Below are 23,163 nucleotides of genomic sequence, written 5' to 3' on the forward strand. Positions count from 1 at the left end.
TCAGTTTTTGTTTGTTTGGGAAGACCTTTATCTCTCCTTCTATTCTAAATGACAGACTTGCTGGATAAAGGATTCTCGGCTGCATATTTTTTCTGTTTAGCACACTGTAGATATCGTGCCAAGCCTTTCTGGCCTGCCAAGTTTCAAAGGAGAGATCAGTCACGAGTCTTATAGGTCTCCCTTTATATGTGAGGGCACGTTTATCCCTTGCTGCTTTCAGAATTTTCTCTTTATCCTTGTATTTTGCCAGTTTCACTATGATATGTCGTGCAGAAGATCGATTCAAGTTACGTCTGAAGGGAGTTCTCTGTGCCTCTTGGATTTCAATGCCTTTTTCCTTCCCCAGTTCAGGGAAGTTCTCAGCTATAATTTCTTCAAGTACCCCTTCAGCACCTTTCCCTCTCTCTTCCTCCTCTGGGATACCAATTATGCGTATATTATTTCTTTTTAGTGTATCACTTAGTTCTCTAATTTTCCCCTCATACTCCTGGATTTTTTTATCTCTCTTTCTTTCAGCTTCCTCTTTCTCCATAACTTTATCTTCTAGTTCACCTATTCTCTCCTCTGCCTCTTCAAGCCGAGCTGTCGTGGTTTCCATTTTGTTTTGCATTTCGTTTAAAGCGTTTTTCAGCTCCTCGTGACTGTTCCTTAGTCCCTTGATCTCTGTGGCAAGAGATTCTCTGCTGTCCTCTATACTGTTTTCAAGCCCAGCGATTAATTTTATGACTATTATTCTAAATTCACTTTCTGTTATATTATTTAAATCCTTTTTGATCAGTTCATTAGCTGTTGTTATTTCCTGGAGATTCTTCTGAGGGGAATTCTTCCGTTTGGTCATTTTGGATAGTCCTTGGAGTGGTGAGGACCTGCAGGGCACTTCCCCCGTGCTGTGGTGTATAACTGGAGTTGGTGGGCGGGGCCGCAGTCCGACCTGATGTCTGCCCCCAGCCCACCGCTGGGGCCACAGTCAGAGTGGTGTGTGCCTTCTCTTCCCCTCTCCTAGGGGCGGGATTCACTGTGGGGTGGCGTGGCCCGTCTGGGCTACTTGCACACTGCCAGGCTTGTGTTGCTGGGGATCTGGCGTATTAGCTGGGGTGGGTAGGCAAGGTGCACGGGGGCAGGAGGGGCAGGCTTAGCTCGCTTCTCCTTAGGTGATCCACTCCAGGAGGAGCCCTGTTGCAGCGGGAGGGAGTCAGATCCGCTGCCGGAGGTTTGGCTCCGCAGAAGCACAGAGTTGGGTGTTTGCGCGGAGCGAGCAAGTTCCCTGGCAGGAACTGGTTCCCTTTGGGATTTTGGCTGGGGGATGGGCGGGGGAGGTGGCGCTGGCGAGCGCCTTTGTTCCCCGCCAAGCTGAGCTCTGCCGTCCGGGGGCTCAGCAGCTCTCCCTCCCTTTGTCCTCCAGCCTTCCCGCTTTCCGAGCAGAGCTGTTAACTTATGACCTCCCAGACGCTAAGTCGCGCTTGCTGTCGGAACACACTCCGTCTGGCCCCTCCACTTTTGCCGGCCAGACCCAGGGGCTCTGCTTGGCCGGCGAGCCGCCCCTCCGCTCCGGCTCCCTCCCGCCAGTCCGTGGAGCGCGCACCGCCTCGCCGCCCTTCCTACCCTCTTCCGTGGGCCTCTCGTCTGCGCTTGGCTCCGGAGACTCCGTTCTGCTAATCCTCTGGCGGTTTTCTGGATTCTTTAGGCAGGTGTAGGTGGAATCTAAGTGATCAGCAGGACGCGCGGTGAGCCCAGCGTCCTCCTACGCCGCCATCTTCCGGACCTCTTTATTAAATTTTCACACAGGTACCTAAAACCAAACTCTTTCCTGTTTTGTTTTGTTTTTTTTTTCAAGACTTCATTGATGTTTAAGTTTCTTCAAATGCCCTTTTCCTTTCTCCTCACCTTTGAAGTTAAAAATATAATATCTGCTAGATCATATTTTATGGTAAAACCCAGTTCATTTGGAGTTGAGGAAATCATGTGCCTTCTGCCTGCACTGAAATGAGCGTGAGTTGGGTTTCCAAAGAAGGAAGATTCACAGATGAGGATTCATTCAAGATCAATAAGCAAGATTAAGTTTTCCCTCCCCTACCAGGAGAAATACTCAGGAGACTATAATCACCTAACCTAGGTGAGTGGTCTTACCTCATGTTTTGGATTGCCTTCTCCAAAGACCAAAGACATAATGTGATTAGACAGATGTATGAGAGGGAACCAGGTTGCTTCTCAACCATCTTAGATATATTTTTTCTCCTCAGTGGAAACCAAAGATTTTTCTGCCTAAGCGACCTATTTGATTTGTATGCATTCATGCCAATTCACAGCAGCCAGCTTTCTCAATGCTTGCAAGATAAATTTCTTCCACACAAAAAATAATCACTCTTTAACAATATTTTCTATAGGTGCCCACTTTTAATCACACTACAGTGGAAACCACACATTTATATCCAGAACATTCAAAGGACAGCAGTTCTAGTCAAGTCAATAATGATTTGTGGGTAATGGAGCTTACTAGGTAAGCAGATAGTGCTAAGAGCCAAGATAGCAGTAAGGATGGATCTTGTCCTTCAAGAGTCTCACAGCCTAGAGAAGGTGACTTTACAAGCTATATCAACAAGTAAATTAAAAGAAGGCATGGTGTGTATAAGAGTGCATGGGTCTAAGATGCAGAAGTAGTCCAGAAGAGGAAGGGATTGATTTTAGTGAGTGGGAGGTCCTGGAAGTCTTCCCAGAAATGATGGTATCGGAGCTCTGTTTTGAAGAATGACTACAGACTTATTGGATGTATGAGTTAATGATGCTTTCAGCTGCAAGTAACGGAATACCCACGGCTCTCCACCTGGCTTACTCTTTCAATTCATTCAAGTCTCTGTTCAAATGATTACCTCTCAGAAAAGCTTCCATGAATAATCAATATAATTAGCCTTCCATTACTCTCAGTCTCTTTGCCTTGCTTTATAGTCTCCATAATGATTACCACTACCTGGCACATTATATGTGTATCCTTTCATTTCTGTAGCATATGTCTCCTCTGACTTGGTACATACCTTATGAGGCCAGGGAGGTTGTGTGTTTGATTTACTGCTGTAACCCAACCATCAGAAGTGATGCCTAAATAATTCAGTATTTATTGAGTGAACATCCATCCATCCAGTTGTGGCTTAAGCAATAAAGATATTTAATATCTCACAAAAGTAGAAACCTGTAAGCAGGTAGTTTCGGGATGGCATTGCTCAGTGTTACCATTTGAGACTTAAGCATTTTTTATTGTTCACTTTTTTATCTCCAGAACGTTGGCTTTTTGTCCTTGGACTTGCCACCTACAGTCTCAAGAGGGTTGGCAAAGCCTCAAACATCACCTCCTTCGGAGCCATGTTCAAGGCAGGATGTGGAAGAAGCTCTTGAGGGAGCTCTCTGCATATGTTTGTCTCTTCATCAGACTCATGAATATTTCCTATAGGCCCCATCAGCAGACCTCCCCATAGGTTTTGTTGGTTAGAACAGTCACATGGGTGGAACCAGTGGCATGGGAGGCTGGGAAAGCAGGTAGAAGAAGGGAATTCACTTACCATGAGGGCTTAAACTAATTCAGATTGATCTTTATAGGTCAGGCACATTGCTGCCCAAACAAAACCAGGAGTTTCAAGAAATATGGTAAGTAACAAATATTGAGAATGGCTATGAAATGTAAACTAAGTACAAACCAACAGGATTTTAAGTAATTTGTTGTTCATCTATGTATGTTTTTATGAAAAATAGATACAGTCAAACTGATGAGACTAATCATGGACATTTTCTGTCTTAGTCAAGAAAAGCATTTTTTCCCCATTCATTCTCTGCCAGCACCATTTCTTGTACATTCTCATTAGTATTATTATAAACGACTATCAAAATCTGATATTTGAAGAAGTTGTTCTCAAAGAAAGTCCCATATGTAACACAATTGACTAAATCGTTTCTGTTCAGTTTCTGAAAGTCCATAGATTTGTACGAGGTGACCCTACATCAAACCAGCAACCCATATATGCAGAAAACCATGTTCAATGAGTAAAATCTTCCTTTAATAGTCCCGTAGAAATTGTAGAGAATGATCATGCACTGGGTGTCATTTCACCAAGTTCCCACTCTCTCTGGGCCAAAGTGCCACAAAAGTATCTCAGGAAATGAAAATACCTTTTTTCCATATTTATATCCATAAGTAAAAAATATATTGGAAGTATGTGATTGAGACAAGGTAGAATTGATCTCTGGTAACATTAATAATGTGATGCATATAAAATAGGCATACAATTCCTATTCTCAAAAATAAGACCCCCCCCCTCAAATCAGACTCTTTGTAGGCCCTTGTTTTGAGAACCAGGAACAAGTTTCAATATTAGATGCTGATTTAAAAAGAAAAGGAGAAAGGGACACCATTCATTTTTCTTTTTCCTTCTCTGCATATCATTCTTCCTCCTGATCTCTTTCTGTCTTACTTTTCTCCCTCATCCCTCTACCCCAAACCCATCTCCCTCTTTGTAGAAAAAGAAACAATGATTTGCTGTGTGGGTGTTCTGAAATTACTACAGTCCCTGTGGGCGTTTTGAGGTAACTCTTACCTGTTTTAGCTGGATCAAAATGTGCTGTGTCACATCAGCCGACATCAGAAGGAACATTTCCCCCCAAGGAAGGAGCTAGTGGACTTTCCACCCACGCAAGGTTTATTAACTTTTAGTTGTGCCTGTGCGATGACCATGCTAACGATTCGCTTGTCTTACCGCAAATAGCCAGTCCTGGATAGGACTTTCATTCATCATGCCTTTTTCTAGCTCTCTTAGGAACAAGAGGTGAGGCATAATTCTGACTTCGGGGCATGTGTCGGGGGACAGGTGGGAAGGTGGGAAGACGAGGAGCTGGGGGTCAATGAGGGGAGAGCTTGCGCGGAGCCATAGCTCACAGGTAGCCCTGTGGCCCCACTCACTGTCTCCCACACTCCTCCGAAGAGCAATTCCCAAGCAGTTTCCCTCTTCAGAATGTCCCTTATTCTGTAGGTTACGTCTGTGCTCCATTCACACAAAGGAACACACACACACACACACTGGGTGTTGGGCTGCACTGCCAGTTTGGTGGAAGGGAGGAACATGAAGGGAGCGTGTCCCAGAAGGAACAAGAAGGAGTTCTTCCTTCCCAATCTGCTTTTGTGCACCTCTGGGTGCCCTGCCACTCTGTTCATCATTCACCAGTGGGAGATGGGGGAGGGGTGTAAAATGAGAAGATTCGGAAAATACGTGGTGGCGTGCCCACGTGGGATGGCATGAACGGAGATGAGCTTGCTGTGCCCATTTGTTTGGATCACCTCGCCACTTAATCTGAAGGAGGACCCGTCCCCTCTCTTCACCTTAAAAATCTACACTGGGGGGGTGGGGTTGGGCGCCTGGGTGGCTCAGTCGGTTGAGCGTCCGACTTCGGCTCAGGTCACGATCTCACAGTTTGCGGGTTGGAGCCCCACATCGGGCTCTGTGCTGACAGCTCAGAGCCTGGAGCCTGCCTCGGATTCTGTGTCTCCCTCTCTCTCTGCCCCTCCCCTGCTCGCGCTCTGTCTCTTTCTCTCTGAAAAATAAATTTAAAAAAATAAAAAATTTAAAAAATACAAAAGAATGACCTAGTTCACACAAGCACAAATAACTAAACAGGAAGAAGCCTCAGCACTCCCATGCCCAGAAAATAATACAAGCACGCACATGCCGTGGGGATGCTGTCAAAATTAGCATGGAGTGAACAAAGAAAAACAGCCCCTAGATTCATTAATATAGTAACATTTTTGTCTGAATATTCAGAAATGCTACCTGTACCTCCTTCCTGCTGTGATTACCTTAGAGTTTTAAAGAAGACCTTAGAGTTTAAAGAGTTTTAAATACCCAGAGGCGTTTGCTATTGCCTTTCTTTTTTGTTTCCAGCCTGTGAAAGAGCAGTTCCATTTGCACCTACTGACACTTCTTATCATCTCCCTTCCCACAGAGGCAAAACCCACAAACAACTCAAGAGGCTGGAAGAAATCTCATAATGAGCACCAACTTATGCTGCATGCTACTGGGGGACAGACTCAGTGCTAAGGGCTTTACTTTAATTGTGTATTGAATCCTCATAGCCCCCAAAGGTAGAAATTACCATCATTCCTACTTCACAGAAGATGCTTGTATTTTACAGTTTTACAGATGGGGTTTCCCGCTTTACAGTTGCTTGCCTGAGGTCCACGGTTAGTCAGTGGTGCAACCAGGACTTCAATCCCAACACTGACAAATGGGGTGCTTGCTCTTAGCAAGTGCTCTAAACTTTTTGACAAGCCAGACCTAACTTTGCTTTTCATCATTTGCCTAATAGGTATTTTTAGCTATGTACATAAGCTCTGAGCTGACCACAATTTCTAATTTAGGAGAATGCATCAGAATAAGAAAGGGAGTTATGCAGAATCTGGATCAAAAGCCACTGTTTATCATTTTCCTTGAGGCTATTGAACAAAAGCTGTTCATTTGTGCGTATTATTGTTCCCGTTTCATGTATTATTTCACACCATGGATCAATGGTTTTATATAGTTTTACAGGCCAGTTTGCAAAGTACAGATTTGGGCCCAAACAAGAACATCTTTCCTGCCTTGTCTTCTTGTTTCAGCCGCTGAGTACAGATTTAAGCTACCACACTTATCCAATGTGCTTGTTTTTAATATGTGAAAGTCAGGTTTTATCGACATAATTAGCTATGTTTTTAGAAATGGTTACCAAATGTATCCAGTGTCATCTGTAAATCATCTCTGGGCTTCCAAGAAAGCACAGTTCGTAGCTACACAATATTTTTGGCAAGAAATGATCCAGCACATTCTGTATGGGTATCCTAACAAATGAACTGTGCCTACCCAGCAAATATTCTACTAAGAATTCCTGAAAGCCGTTTTGTTCTGCTTTATCAAGAGAGGGTTTTCAGTCAAATCTGCTTTTCTTTTTAAATTTATAATTTATACCTCTACCTGCTTTCAACAAGGATTTGAGGTGGTCTAAGTCAAATCAGTTCATCAATGTGATCCAGTCTCCTGGGCCTCAGCATCGTTCAGCCGAGGCCGCCTGTTAATAATCTTGCCTTCTTGGATAAGTGTCTTCTCTATTTTGTTGCAGGATACACAGAATAACTTTTTTGTACATTTTATCTTGCAAAGCCAGGCAAGCTAGGAAAATAGGGAGAAATCTTCAAAAGGCTTTCTGGAAAATTTATTGAGTGCCATGCACCAGTCACTATGTTAAATGCTCTCACACAATTTTACTTACTCTCAAAGGGGATCTTACAAAAACAAGAGGCAGTAGGAAGCTTACTCATCCCTGAGGCTGTGATACCAGCACAGAACGGGCTCCCTGAGGGCAGGCAAAATGTTGCCACACCCTCCGGCCGTAGGTTCTTGCTTTGTTCAGCCCTACCGGCCATAATGGACCTGGTCAGTAATGTTTGATGAATGCTTTGTGCTTGAAGAGTCTCCAGCAAAAACCGGTAATGAGGAAGGAAAAAGAAAGAAAGCACTAGGGAAAAAGAATCATCCACAGGAAGTAGATTTTCTTCAGTTCTCCTGGCTACTTTTGCAGGTCAGCATCAGAACACATGTTTCTCCCCTATTTGACACCTTCTTGAAGGGCTGATCATCAAAGTAATTAGTTTACTATAACCTCCTGGCTCTTAATTGACAAGAAGTGGTCCTCAACCAAAAAAATAAAAGTAAAAATCCATAATTGATCAGCAATTCTAGAGGGGCTTAAGCAGACGACAAAAAAATCAGGTGGATGAAATGCCAGAACAATGTGCTGTTGGTCCTGATGTGCTGTTGGTCAGACCAAGGGCTGACGCTCAGGCTGCATATATGCCTCTTGGAGCCATTTTGGTTCCAAAGATGAACTTTTGTTTGTTGACTCCTTGCACTTTATTTACATAGCATAAATCATCATAGAATAGTGTAAAGGGCAAAAACAAAAGTCCACACAGATTTTCACAATGAACATTTATTACTTTCATAATAAGAAAATCTCACATGTATTCTCATTTGCAAATGTATTATCATTTACAGATGTTTATGCTCCATATTTAAAACTTAAATTGTTCATAGAGGAAGAGATAAGATTGATACCTAGTTCATCTGATGCTAAAATACAAATGCACCGACCTTTCTAAAAGTTCTTTCCGCATTGCAAACTGCACAGAAATGTCACGTATTTTCCTACTTGGTTTGTGCGTACAATCTAAACTAAACAAAACACAGGAAACCTTAGCCATTTTCCTATCTCCATAGCAATTCAGAGAGAGGGAAGCAGCCATTTGTGGGTGTCCCAGTATGCTGGGACTGTACTCAAAGGTCACTGTAGCCCAGGACCAAAGACCCAGACACACAATTTTGTCAGTCTATTTAAGGTAATCCTTCTCTCAGAAAATGAATTCATGCTAACTAATTGATTGCAGACTAAAGTTTAGCTCAGAAAGATAATCGAGTAATTTATAATTACCAAGAAAAATTGTCAGACTAGAATCTGCATAAATTCTCTCCAAACCAGAACAATTTGCAGAAGACAAAGGGTAGCCAGATTTCTAGGTGAACTCAAATTCAAAGCAAGACACAGTAATTGGATGATATTAGTTGCAGCTGGTCAAGTTACTATAGTCTGATGTGTCCTTTTGCACCAGAGGGACTGACTTGCTGGGTAGACTGGAATGCTATCCTGGGTGGCCAGAGTTGTGCCTGTCCTCCACACAAAGCTGGAGACCCATTCTTGCTCTTTTATATCCATCAACCGAACCCACTATGATGATCACTTTACCCTTGTTCACATATGCTTCTTGGGCAGCTTGTAATTCATTTAATCAGGCTTCAAATTCCACTGTTATAATAGTATTCTGGTCAGGCCATTGTGATACTATACCCAAGGCGCTGAGTATAAGCCGTCGTTGATCCATAGCCACCTAACACAGGATGCTTCTACAAAAGGATGTTCTAATTACTTAATTAACTTCTATTAAATTAGATTTTTCTTAATTTTATTCTCAGGTGGTAACTTTAAGTTGTAGCTGGATGTCTCTCCTGTGTACTTATAGCTGCCTTGTGGATATTCATTTTAATGTAATCGCATCTAATAACAGACTACAGTTCCCTTTTATTAAAAAAGCAAGAGAGATACAGAGAGCAAGAGTTTGATTATTCAATGATTTTATGATGACAAGAGGTCTAAATAGTTCTTTGAAAAAGAAATTGCTATCAATGCTAATTGATTAGCAGTGTTTCTCTAACATAATAAAAATAGTCTTGTGCGAGGTTTATGGATATGTTTAGCTATATCGTTTGATGTCACTTGACAAAGGGAAAGGCCTCCTGCTCAATTTATTTGGAATGAAATTCAATTTAAAATGGATAGATTTAGGGGCGCCTGGGTGGCTCAGTCACTTAAGTGCCCGACTCTTGATTTCAGCTCAGCTCATGATCTCACAGCTCATGAGTTCGAACCCCACATCAGGCTCTGCGCTGACAGCACGGAGCCTACTTGGGATTCTCTTTCTCTCTGTGTCCCTCCTCTGCTCTCTCTCTCTCAACATAAATAAATCAACTTAAAAAAAGAATTTTAAAATGGATCAATTTAAAACTTTGAATCGATAAAAGGAAGGTTAGTTATGAGAATGCAAAAATGACCCACCTTGTGCGGTGATCTCACCTGTGTGAGGTATAAGGTGATCAGATGTCGTCAAAAGAGCATGAGCCTTGGAGACAGACCTGGATTTTAATTCTGGATCCACCACTTTCTAATGCAGATTTTGTAGGTTCCCAAAATCTTGGTTGTCTAACATGAAGAGTGGGCTCAACAACACCTAACTCACTTGGGTTATTGTGAAGGACAATGAAAGACACAGAGTATCTAGAACAGTGTCTAGCAGGATGACACATAAACAGCATCAGTTTCCTTGCATTTGCCCTAAAAATGGCCTCATATCGCAGAGAATGTCCTGTGAGATGAGAGCATCTTTTAACAAAGTAGTATGCTGCCCCATCACAAACACTCATTCGAAAGGTTAGAGGCTACAAGTTCTTGAAATTCCAAGAGTATGTTTGGAGGTGCCATCCAAAATCCCAGAAGGAGCTCTTATGGTTCATGAAGGCAGCAGAAGGTAGAGGGAAAGAGTCAAATATTGGTAAAAGGCTTCAGGGGAAAATAATGTACTGCTGGTGGGGTTTATGTCATAAGTTGGAAATGAGTCCGCTCACCCACAGTTTCCAACACAGTTCACCTGGAAATTGTGTAGGTGGTGGATACACATTTTCTGGTGAGAATCAGTAACTAGAGAATCAGTAACTACTGAACCAGAGGGTTGAAATTTGCACAAAAGAGGAAAAAATTGATCTCTTATAAGATCTTCCATGTCCTTAAAATTTTCACCAGATAAAGTTATCTGTGTTATTATTAATGAATATTCAGTTTGTTTCCAATTTTTTAGCAGTTCTGGGCAATACTGCCCTGAACATTCTTGTACATTCTCCTGTTCCACATGTGTAAGAGATTCTCCAGGAAAAAAAAAAACCACCAAACTTCCTAAACGGGATGCTGAGATGAAATACAGGTGTGCCAAGATGCACTGATCCCCTCCACCCAGGAGAATCTGAGCATGGTCTGGGGTGCCATACTCCCTAACAAGGAGTATTCTTATTACTATTTGCTGAGAATTCTTATCAAGAATGATTGCCACATTTTATCAGGTTTTTCCCCCTGCATCTGTAAAGGTGCTTCACTGATCCTTTCTTGTATGTTTGTTTTCTATTTCATTAATCATCTGGCTATTCTTTGCTGCCTTCTGAAGATGTATACCTCACTCATTAATTTTTATGCATTTTTCTTTTCTCCTATAAGTATAGAAGCCTCCAAATTTCCCTCAGTTAACATGTTAACTACATCCCACAAGAATTGTATCTGCCATTTTTATTACTGTTTGTCTATAATATTTGCTACAGTCCATTCTGATTTTGTGTTCTATCCCTAAGTTTTTAAAGTATGTTTTCATATTTCCAAATATATACGCATTTTTATGTTTCTATTATTGATTTCAGACTCAAATGCATTTTGACCAGAAGCTATGATCAGTAAGATGCCAATACTCTGAAATTTTTTGAACTTGCTTTTTGGTTTAAATGGTGGCATATTTTGATATTCCTAATGAACTTAAAAAGAACACACGTTTCAGATCGCTACATCTTCCCGAAAGCCCATATCAGTCCACAAACCTACATGATTGCCATCTTAAGGTTCTGATGGCTATCTTATGGTTATGAATTTTCAGGGTAATTTTTCTTTCTCTTTCTTCTCAATACAGAGCTAAGATTCTAGCAGGCATGTTTTCTTTTCTTTTTTTTTTTTTTAATGTTTATTTCTGAGGTAGAGAGAAACAGAGCATGAGTGTGGGAGGGGCAGAGAGAGAGGGAGACACAGAATCCGAAGCAGGCTCCAGACTCTGAGCTGTCAGCACAGAGCCTGACGCGGGGCTCAAACTCACAGACTGTGAGATCTTGACCTAAGCTGAAGTCGGTCACTCAACCAACTGAGCTACCCAGGCGCCCCAAGGCATGTTTTCTTATTACCCTGTTCTCTGCTGAGTTGAGGGTCACCCTTTCACTGAAGGAGTAACCCTCTGGGGTACCAGCTTTAGGCAGAGGAGTGGGTCCCCCACCTTGGGCAGTCTTTATCTCCTATCTCCTGAATTCCACAGGGCATCAAGAGATAAGCTCAGGGTCACTGTGGTTTGACAGATACTTCTGGAGGATAGCTGGCCTCTGTGCTTGCTGATCTCTTGGGATTCTCACTCACTTTATTTTGACATCTACAGTTTCATTACTTTTTGTGACATAGTGGTTTATTTTGAAAGGTGCTTCATGCTTCCTGGGTATGTTATGAAACAACAAAATCAAGGTTATATAGTATGATATGTATATTTAAGAAAGGGAGACACACATACACAAATGAACATATGGGAATTTATATGTGTGGATGTATACCTGTTGTCTGGTATTTGCAGAAAGAAACATTGAAAGGATGAAAGAGAAACAATACCTTGTCACCTGAATATGTTATGAAGCTTTTTTTTTTTTTTTTTGATGGTGGCAGTTTTCATTGGGAGAGTAAGTTCAGAGCATTTATTCCACCAGCTGGATATATAAGTAAGTTCTGATTCCCTTTTCACACATGTCTTATCTAGAGAATGGGCTCACCTGTGGCTCCTACTGAATCTCCTTTATATCAGTGTCTCAATAATAGAAGTTATCTCACCTTGAAGTTTCTTCTCAAGAAGTGGTTGTGCCAGATATCTCAGGGTTAACCGCTACCATTGTGGAGATAAAGAACATCAACTGTTTCCATGTGTTTATTAGCTCTAGCTCCATTACTATGCATTTTACTGGAGTACTTGATTGTCTTTTTCATCCCATCTGTGCAGTTGGCTATAATCTTTGGAGTTGCCCATCTGAGTCTCAACTATTCCTGATTCGTGCTTATCATATCAGTTGGACCTTAGTAGTTCTTTTCCCCTATTTCATCCGTTGATGGGTGACCAGAAAGTAGAATAGACAGTTTCCCCCTTAGGGGCTCATCTTCCCTACACCCTCCCCCCTCACAGTGCATACCACCTTCCTAACCAGGCCCCCCCCCCCCTGCCAGGACACTCTCAATGCAGTATGAAAAACATTTTCAAAAGAAGGCTGCTACCACCGGAAGCCATCCCCGGGCAATTTGGGTTCACTTAATGGGAAACAGAAGTGAACGAAAAAGTGATCATTTCCATTTCCATGTTTCAGTCATTGTTGAAACAGATCAAACAGAGATGCCTGAGAACTGAAAAGAGACAGAACCAGAAGAATGTGGCCTGATTGGTGTGGTTTCAGCCTGGAGGCACAGGGATGACACAGGGCATGACCCTGGGTGAAAGAGTCTGAGGATGTCAGGTCAGAGAGGCACCCCGCCCCATAAGCTGGTATTCTGGGGGAAGACTCACATCCCAAAGATGACATGAGAGTAATTAGACGGGAGCTTATTAAGTAAGCTTTGAGGAAGGAAGAAGGGTGCATGGCTCCAAGGTGCAAGACAAGACCTGAATATCAGTTAGGACCAGCAAATAGTCTACTTCTCTATCCTGTGAATATGAATTTGCCAGAGGGAAGACGTACTTGGCCAAATAATTGTTGTTGAGATGCTTGAGATTCCACTAATGCATTTATTACTAGCGAAGACAAGAATGCTTCTCCTGATTTGTTCTGCATCCCATGCTACTGTCCTATGGCTTTGTATGTCATGGCTGATCCAGAAGAGCAGCTTGGAGATTTTTCTCCACATGTCACCATCTTTCTTTTTCTTTTGATTTTTCTAGAATGATTAACCAAACATTTTACTCGACCAAACATTCATTGAATTCCTGCTGTATGCAGGCCTTGCTAGTGGACTTAGAAATGAAATTGTCTTTGACACTTAATCATTCATTCATTCAACTATTAATTCCTTCAAAGGAGTATGCTATTATGTGTAATAAGTATTAAGAAAGGTTAAAAGCATTGTCTCTGGGGTCTTCATTGTCTGGCCTCACATTCTGGCTTGGCCACTTTTTGACCCTGGAAAAGTTACTAAAATTCTCTGAAGCTAATTTCTTCATCCATAAAACCATAAAAATAACAGTAGCTGCCTCAGGGTAGTTGTAACTCTTAAATAATATTTTGCTTGTGAAGCCCCTGACCTATACATAGTACAAACTAAAAAAGTATAAGCCAGAATATATAATATTCTCAAAATGTTAAAATATATTGACAGAGAACAGATCCATAGGTGGCTGGGGTCAAGGTTGGGGAAGGGTGTGACTCTTAGGTAGCATTAGGGACTTTGTGGTAATGGAACTCTTCCGAGTCCTGATTGCGGTAGAGGTTCCAGAAATGTGTCCATGTGGTAAAATTGCATGGTACAACACACCCCTCAAAAAATGAGTGGCTGGAAAAACTGGTGAAATCTGAATAGGTCTGTAGGTCTATAGTTTCGTTAATAGTACTGTGCCAATGTCAGTTTTCTGGTTTGAAAATGTACCATACTTGTGTAAGATGTTATCCTTGGGGAAAGCTGGGTGAAGGATACACAGGAACTCTCTGTATTATTTTTCAACTTCTTGCGAGTCTTTGATTATTTCAAAATAAAGAGCCAGGAAATAAACATAGAACGCGCCAAGGGAGATGTGAGGATGCAACAGAGAGGAAATCAACTGGTCCTTGCTCTCTCATCAAGTTCACATCCCACTGGGAAGAGAAACCAGTAATTACACAGTCACTTATTTCATCACGATTATGCCTAGCTTTATGAAGGAAAAACATAACGGGCTATGAGAGCACATGCAAGAAAAAGGGACAACTCAGGGGAGGCTTCTTGGAGCTTATGCTATTTCTGATCCCTTCTACATGGTAAGGATGAGCGGGGAGGGGTGGTGGGAGGCATTCCAGGCAGACGGGGCAGCGAATGAGGGGCCTGGAGAGTAGACGGAGCCTTCGGCAGCTTAGAGGGGCCAGCAAGCGAAAGGACACATAGGAGATAGTTAAATGGGCTCATGTTATAAGCAGAGGCCTGAAGTGGGTCAGGGAAAAAAGTAATTACTTTTGACGAGAAATTGTAGGGTTTTTTTTTAGGTGGTGGGGACAGCTGCACAACTGATATCTAACATTTGATAGAGCTTGGATTTTGGAAAAAAATGTAGTGCATTTCAAGCTGCTATTACAAAAAGCAGAAAGGAAAGGATACTTGGAAGTATGTGGTAAGTTTGGGAAACTATACATATTCTGTTGACTGGGTTCCTGGAAGAAGCTGGAAGGGAACTGGAAAGAGAATTTGGGACCAGATCACAAAGGGAGTTTTTATTTTATTCTGCAAGCAAGGGGGAGCCATTGGAAGTTTTAAACTGAGAAGTTCTTAAATGTTTTTAGTAAGATAACTCTGAGGCCAAGATAAAGCATGGATAGAATTTGAAAGAAACTGATGCCAGTGGCTCTAGCCAAGGGGCTACGGCAATAGTCCAGGACAGGGACAGCGTGGCCTGGAACCGGGGTAAAGGCAGTAGGCACTGGGAGCAGGGAATGACAGAGGAGCCTTTGTGAAAGTCAGCTCAAAAGGCAATGGTGACCTCGGATCCAGGAGCTTCACTTCTAGTAACTTATTCCTCTGAGGTTCTCATGATTTGGGTGCATGAAAACACACACATCACAAAGCATTGCAGCATTATTGGAAATTGTGCTATTTGTAATGAATATACATATGCCTTAGTGAGTGCTTGAGTAATTATAGTGCATAATCATACAGTGTGGCACTATGAAGTGCTTAAGAAAACTGGGATATCACCTTAAAACTTCCTTAAGTTAAAAAACCGCAGAAGATAGGAGCACGAGGGTGGCTCAGCCAGTTAAGTGTCTGACTCTTGGTTTCAGCTCAGGTCATGGCCTCATGATTTGTGAGCCCCACACTGGGCTCTGTCCTGACAGAACAGGGCCTTCTTGGAATTCTCTCTCTCCCTCTCTCTTTCCTTCCCTCTCTAAATAAACTTAAAAAAAAATTTCAGGAGACTAATCAAAGTATGATCTAATTTTCTAAAATAATGAATGGAATGCACTTTACATGCATAGGAAAAGACCTTTTAAGGGATTACGTATCCTTTTGACAATGACTGTCTATACAGGGCGAGATTACAAATAATTTTTACTTTTTATGCATTTCTCTATAGTGATGTATTACGAATGTTTTCATGCTTAAATATGTCTGTCTGTTGTGCTTATCCATGCATGGCATGGTCTTAGATTGGGCTTCCTATGAACAGGCTCAGGGTTGGAGAGCACATGCAGAAGGGGGTTCTTGGGAGAAACACCTGTTCTGAAGTGAGGAAGACAGTAGCGGGTAGAAGGGCAGGATGGTCCACACTGCAGTTGTAACAGGCATCCTGGGATCTTAGAGTTTCCCTGAGTGGAGACAGAGGGGCTGGGAGCTTGTTTCCTTGCATCAGTCAGTCATTGGATTCAGACTTCCCCTGGGGAAGGGGCCTGACTTCGCGCAAGGCGGTTCCCAATGAGGGGGATGCAGCTCAAGAGTGGCCAAAAACCAATATTCCCAACATCTGGGGGCTGGACGCATGGACCCTGTAGAGGGGATCAGGGAGAGGCACTACAGTATCCACCACAGTTACTTGATACGGGCATAAAAGCTGTTCTCTGACTTTGCAGTCGTTGTGAATAACCACACTCAGCTTACATGAATCAAAGATGAAGGACGAAAAATGGCGATCTCGGAGTGGCACAAAATTCAGTGAAATGAAATGTTTTTGACTTTAAAAAAAATCTTAGCAATTTGGACTAGAAAGCAATATATCCAGCCTGATGAAGGCACTTTCTCTAGCCTGCCCTTTCACTGAAGTTCTGACCCCTCAGGGCCCGCTCCACCAATCTGCGTGGGCCCGAGGCCCGGCCCATCCATGCCCGTGGCCACCATGCAGGGAGCACTCTGATTCTAGTAGGGCCATCTGCCCCCAGGGCAGCCCCAGTTTCTGTGTTTGCTACTGTTCTGGTTTTGTCTCTGTTCTGTTCTTGTCCGTATGGGTCTTTCTCCCCCCCCACTAACTCCCAGTGACTTCCCTTCCTTTCTTGTCTGCTCAGCAATACATTTGAAGGTATATTTGTTGTAATTTATTTAGCACCTAGTGTTTCCCAGTGGGAGGGTTTTTCGGTGTATCTAGTCCACAGCACTGCAGAAAGCTGACCCCCAACCATCTTAACCAAAGGCAGGTTTTCCTTTTGCTGCTTATAATGTGACTTTCAGTTTTATGTGGCTTTATATTTTTATACTTTATTTCTTAAACTCTCCCCTCTTATCTTGTCTGTCTTCTTTATTTAATCTCAAATTTTCATCTTTGACCTCTTTTCTTTAATGGAGAATCATTTGATCATTAATTAATAACTTTTCCGGTTTGTCTTGTTCAGGTGCCTTTTGCCGGGGGAGGTCATAGTCCCCTTCTCTCTCTCTCTCTCTCTCTCTCTCTCTCTTTTGTGGTATTTATGAATACATTCCATGCTATTTCTTTTCTTATGATTACTCATCCTCAAATGGGTGTGTTCTTTCTGAGCCAGCTCTTTGTGCAAGGACAGAAGTGAGCTAGGGCAGCTTGAATTTCTGCCTACTTTCCACCACCACCTCCTCTGGAGAGTGGCTACACTCATCTCTCTCTCCTTGACTCGTTTTGATCACAACCATTTTATATGGTGACGGGAAGCTTTGTGCTGGTCAGGTGAGCGTGCGGGCTGGCCACCGCAGATCCTTTCTTGTTTACCTAACATCCCCACATCCTGCTTCTCCAGAGATGATACGCTGGCCTGTTCCCACATTTAGCATCACCACTGCTGACACCTGAAGCCACGCAGGGATCGGAACGTCTCCCTGGTGCTCCCATGCACCTCAGACCTCCTCCTGTTCCCAGCAAGGGTCATTCAATGTCCCTTAGAGTATGCCGCCTGTAGCGATCTCTCTGTTCTGCTCGCTCGACCAGAGAACCCTTGGATCTTGTTTCTTCCATCAGAGTCTTGTCTCGTCCCGGCTCAATTTTCCCAGTTCTTAGCAACCTGTTGAAAAGACTGATATTTGGATGATCAGTGTTTCCTACTGCATTGGCTTCACTTTGTTTCTCATTCTCCTTGTGTTTGGTTGATTTGGGGAACGAGAGCTTTTACTACTTCCATCGTGATCCAGAAGTCCAGAGAAGGATTATTTCAGGGTGATAGAAGATTAATACAGGTGAAGGAGGGGCCAGCAGGTAGAAAGTCTGAGAAGAGATGGGCTGGAAGAATGACCCTGGAAAGAAGGGCTTCTCTTCCACAGAGACAGGAGGACAAAAAAACATGGAGAACATAAAAAAGGAATTTTAGGTCATTAGGAAGCAAATTGAAGGCTTGAAAGGGTACTGTCCCCTATGGGAGATGTGGAGCCTGACAGACATACAGGAAGCAGCAACACATCTTTATTCATTTACTCCGGGAAGTTTCATCCCAAACATGCTATGTGCGAGGCAGTGGGGAAAAGGCTGCGAACAAGACAGACAAGTTCCTGTTTTTTGACACTTCACCTCCTCTTAAAGAGCCAGATAATGAACAAGGGAACAACAACAACAGCTTACTTTCTCTCAGGGTCTGTGATGGAAAATAACGTGCAGTGGAGTCAATGGCAAGGTCTCCCCCAAGGCCTGAAGGGACAGAGAATCCAGCCAAGTGAAAATGGGGTAAGAGAATTCCTGGCATTAAGAGTAGGAAATGCAAAGACCCTGAGGCAGGAAAGAGTTTAATGAGTTTTAGGGATGAATTGCCAGTCGGAGCCTAGGGAGCCAGAGAGAATGTGGTACAAGTGGAGGTCAGAGAGAAAGGCGGGCGTCAAATCACATGGGCACCATGAGAGCTGGGTTTTTATTCTCACGTTATTTACTCAGTCGGAAGAGATAATTACGGACTTAAATGTAGGTAAATATGGATATTTTTATTTACCTTAAATGGATAGGTAAATATAGTTGAAGGCTGTGAAAAAAGGCAGTGATGTGTGTTTTAGGAACACTCTAAATGCAGATTCTGGTTTTAAGGTAATATGAGCATCATGTACAGAGTGAAAAATGTAACGGTGCTCATAGCCTCATAATTACAAGTAGAGGCATCTGGGTCACGGTTCCAGGAATGGATACTGGAGACTAACTGTACCCTGGAACAGAAGTTACTCTAACGTTCCAGAGGGGTCTGTGCTTCACTGAGCATTGCTGCATTTGAGGGTGTGGGCGGAGGGAGGTCAGCCAGGAAAGCACATAAGGACTTGGGATCTCCTAGACCTGGAGGGTGGGAAGACAGGGGCCTTGTCAAAATGAGACAGTCTCTCTCTGTGTGGGGACCATCAGAGACAAAGCCAGCTAGCACCCAGAACACACAGCTTATTCTCGCGCTTTGTGTGTTTGGAAGGAGAAATCACAACTGGAAATACGTCTACATATTACCTCGCAGCACGTATTCCCAGGGAAAGAAGTGATGGGAAAGCAAATCATAACAAAGCAAATCTGGAGGCAAAGTAATAGAGCCCAAAACAGAATTAATTTTTTTTTTTTCCCAATTGGTATTTGGTCAAGTCTGAGTACTAATAGATTAGCTTTTAAAGGAGACACACTTTCATAGGATCCTTTCCTGTTGAAGCTAAAGACTTTAAAGATGTATTCGTGTATTTCCTCCTTCCTTCCTTCAACAGTGGATGTTTGAGATCATGGCCTCTATAGACCAATCTGTAGATAAGTGACTTTTCTCTTTGGCCTCCTTCATGGTAAATTTCTCTGCAACAGCCTTTGTGCTCTAATCGGTTTTACTGAATTCCCAAGAATTTCCCACTGATCAGTAAAGCTTCTTCTTAGAAGTGGACTAAAGCTGATTAACTTCGGCTTCTACTGATACCATATAAGAGACTCCTTATAGAAGGAGGTGAAGTGTGGATCGAGTTTTCTTTCGCATTCATTGCTAATTGTTCCAGGGGTTCAAACGAGGCCTCAACGACCAGCTGTAACACAAGTACTTTGTCTGGGAAGTTTGAAGGACTAGAAAGTGCCTGAGCTCCTTCCACTCTCAGTTCAAGTACAGTATTCTGGTCCTGGCAGCGGGGAAGCAGCAGGTGCACGCGGAGGAATCGCTGGCCACAACAGTGGAACGTTTCAGTAGCACTTGGCCTGTCCCAGAGAACCTATTTTTGTTTCATATTCATGCCCCGGTAGTAGAGTTCAAACTTATTTTGGGTTTGCTGATGGCCATACTGTCAAGAGGATATCAGCGCATGGAGCCAAGAAGCTGCCATCTGTGCCATGTTTCTATCTCAGGAATTATTTAGAAGGCTGATCGCTCAGTTAGCTGGGCCTCTTGACCTTCTAGTGTGACGCTAAGAAAGGTGACGCATACTTTCTTGAAAGTCACTTCACTTGTAATGATCCATGCAGTCCCCTTAATATATGGTAGGGGTTAAAGGATTGATCCGATTGCGCTGGTAAGTATTGACCCCACGATGCTTTCCCCGTGGTCGGGACACCATGAATGATCATTTATGGCGAACAGAAAGTAGCTCTCAGCAGTGGTGTGCTAGTAAGTAATTAACAACGGGCTCTCCAGGGAAAAAAATACGTGATTTGTAGCATTCGCTGATTTCCATGGCGGAATATTGAGGACACTTCATAAATTCAAAACCTTCAATGAGACGGGAAAATTCCACAAAAGGCAAAAATCACTAAAAGTAACTCAAGAGAACACAGAAAGCCTGGAAACTCTATATGTATTAAAGAAATTGAATTCATTATTAAATCTTCTCATAAGAAAACTTAGAAGTCCAGAAAGCTCCCCTAGAGAAGCATATCAAATAAGTAAGGAAGACAGAATACTAATCTTGCAGAGTCCCTCAGAAAATAGAGGAGGGAGCTTTTCCCGCTTTGTGTTTTGAAGTCACCGTTGTCCTGGCACCAAAATTAGAAAAAGACATTATGAGGGCCACCCAGGTGGCTCAGTTGGTTAAGCATCCGACTCTCAATTTCAACTCAGGTCACGATCTCATGGTGGTGAGATGGAGCCCCGCATCCGGCTCCATGCTGACAGTGCGGAGCCTGCTTGGGATTCCCTCTCTCCCTCTCTGCCCCTCCCCTTCTCATGCTCTCTCTCTCTCTCTCAAAAATAAATAAGTAAACTTAAAAAAAAAAAAGACACTGTGAGAAAATAAACCTAATTACAGATTGATACACTTAATAAAGACAAGAGAAAAATTCTTACCACAATGTCATTAAGTGAAATCCAGCAATATATAAAAATGATAATACCTGATGACCAGGTATTAAAGGTTGGTTTAACATTAAAAATCTATATAATTCATCATATCAACAAAATAAAGGAGAAGAGCTATCTGATCACCTGAGGCTTTACAGCAATATTATCTGAAAAAAATCAGTACTTGCTCATTACATACATAAATGTAGGATGGGAGAGATTTTCCTCAACATGATAAAAGGCATCTAAGAAAAACATGCAGCTAATAGCAAACGCACATGTTGAAAGGCTGAACACTTTCCTAAGATAGGGAAAAAAGCAAGGGTGTTCACTGTTCATCACTTCTAGGTAACATTGCGCTAAAGGTCATAGTGCAGTAAGAAAAGAAAAAGAAGTAAAAGGCATCCAAATTGTAAAGGAAGAAGAAAAGCTATCTTTATTTGCAGATCATGTACATATAAAAATCTAGAATGATTTGTGAAAGAACTACTCAAACTATGTGAATTTAGCAAAGATAGAGGATATGGTGTCAATATACAAAAGTCATTTGTACCTTTTATATACTAGCAACAAAGAATGTAAAAACAAATTTAATAATATCTACAATAACATAAAAGCACATGAAATGTGATAGATTTAGTGATAGATTAGTGATAGATTTTTTAAAAAATATGTACAAGATCCTTTTCACTGAAAACTACAAACTGAGAAACCAAAGATCTAAATAAATGGGGACGTAAATTATGTTCCTGGGACAGAAGACTCAATATTGTTAGGATATCATTTCTCCCCAAATTGAACATATTGATTCAGTATAGTTGTAATCAGAATTCTAGGAGGATATTTTTGTAGAAATTAGCAAGCTGAGATTCTGAAATTTAAATGGAAATGCAAAGGACTGAAAATAGCCAAAACAATTTGGAAAAGAAGAGTGGAAGCATACGCTAAGCAGAATTCTAAGTTGGCCCCAAGATTGCATCGCCTGTGGAGCAAGTATATAATCCCCTCCCCTTGAATGTGGGAGGGCACCTGTGACTGTGATGAAGATGTGCCCTATCGTCAGGTGACATTATATGGCAGAGGTGAGGGATATCCACATATGACTCTTTCCAGGATTGAAATAGCTTCATGCTTATATGTGGACTCCAGACCAAATGTAAAACTGGTTCTCACCCTTCAGAAGCAGATATGTCTTAACCACCTCTCAGGTCAGGGGCTATCCCCATTTATTGTGCGGTCAGTCCTCCAGATCAGACCCAGGAAGGAGGCCCACACAGGCCCTGAAGCACACTTTTGTCTTCTGGGGCAGGAAATTCTAGGATCATGGTTTCCCAGGTCTGGAAAAGGAGAGCAGAGGCTCTAGATAGACCAGCCACTTGGCTCTGTGACTACCTCGCTCCATGGTGGGGGGAGGAGGCTCAAGGTGGCTGGAGTAGTGTCCAAAGTATGACATCTCAGGCTTTAATGTGGATATGAATGACCCCAGGGTCTTATTAAAATGCAGAATCAGAATATATTAAGACAGGACCTGGCATTCAATGTATCTAGCAAGCTCTTGGGTAACATGGGGGCTGCTGATCCATGGGACCACATTTTGAGTAGCAATGCTACTTGAGTAGCAATCTTGGGGCTTAGATCTGAGAGCAGGTAACACTAATATTGAGTACATTTGGAGTATACAGTGGAATGAATAAACCAAAGTTGTGAATAATTTAAAAATTACTCATTGTGCTTGGAAAGATCATAATGATAGTTAACATTAATGGCTTGGGTTTTGTTTTTTTCTTTTCCATCTTGTGCATTTATCAACTAAGTGAAAATAGTTGACCCAAAAGCAGGATAAACAACTAGGGACCCCAATCTGGTATTGAAACTATGTGTGTAATCTATGGTTGCCTATTATAATTATCTTTCAATGTGTTTTATGAAGCAAGAAATGTTCATAACATCTTAGGTTTTAAGGGTGAACTTTTTTAAAAGGCTACTATTACCCATGTTGTAACTGACATACTTGGAAAAGAATTTTGGAACCTTTCTGATGACTAGCTTGTGGTATAACCACTGGGAGTTTTACGAAAAGTGGCATTAAAATATTTACTACTTTTATTAATAAAATGTGGGGGTGGAGATGACTTATAAGAAATGAGATAAAAAGTGTTTCTTTTTAATATTTATCTGCATTTTATCATGCTGTAGCATTTACTTTGAGATGTAACAACTCTGCAGAGACTTTGAGCCCTCCCTCTGGGATTGTTTCCTTTTCCATGCTACATTTATTGACTGTGTACAAAAGCATTTGTGTTTTCTCTAAAATTCTAAGTTGAAG

At 42.1% G+C, this 23,163-nt stretch overlaps 1 protein-coding gene across 4 annotated transcripts in view; it reads left to right on the plus strand.

Moving 5' to 3' along the window:
- AIG1 (androgen induced 1) overlaps positions 1–23,163 on the plus strand; it is a 246,788-nt gene that overhangs the window by 66,134 nt on the left and 157,491 nt on the right. The gene's annotated exons all lie outside the window — the stretch shown is intronic.

Source organism: Panthera uncia (assembly GCF_023721935.1).
Source record: "Panthera uncia isolate 11264 chromosome B2 unlocalized genomic scaffold, Puncia_PCG_1.0 HiC_scaffold_24, whole genome shotgun sequence".
In the NCBI taxonomy this organism is placed as follows: Eukaryota; Metazoa; Chordata; class Mammalia; order Carnivora; family Felidae; genus Panthera; species Panthera uncia.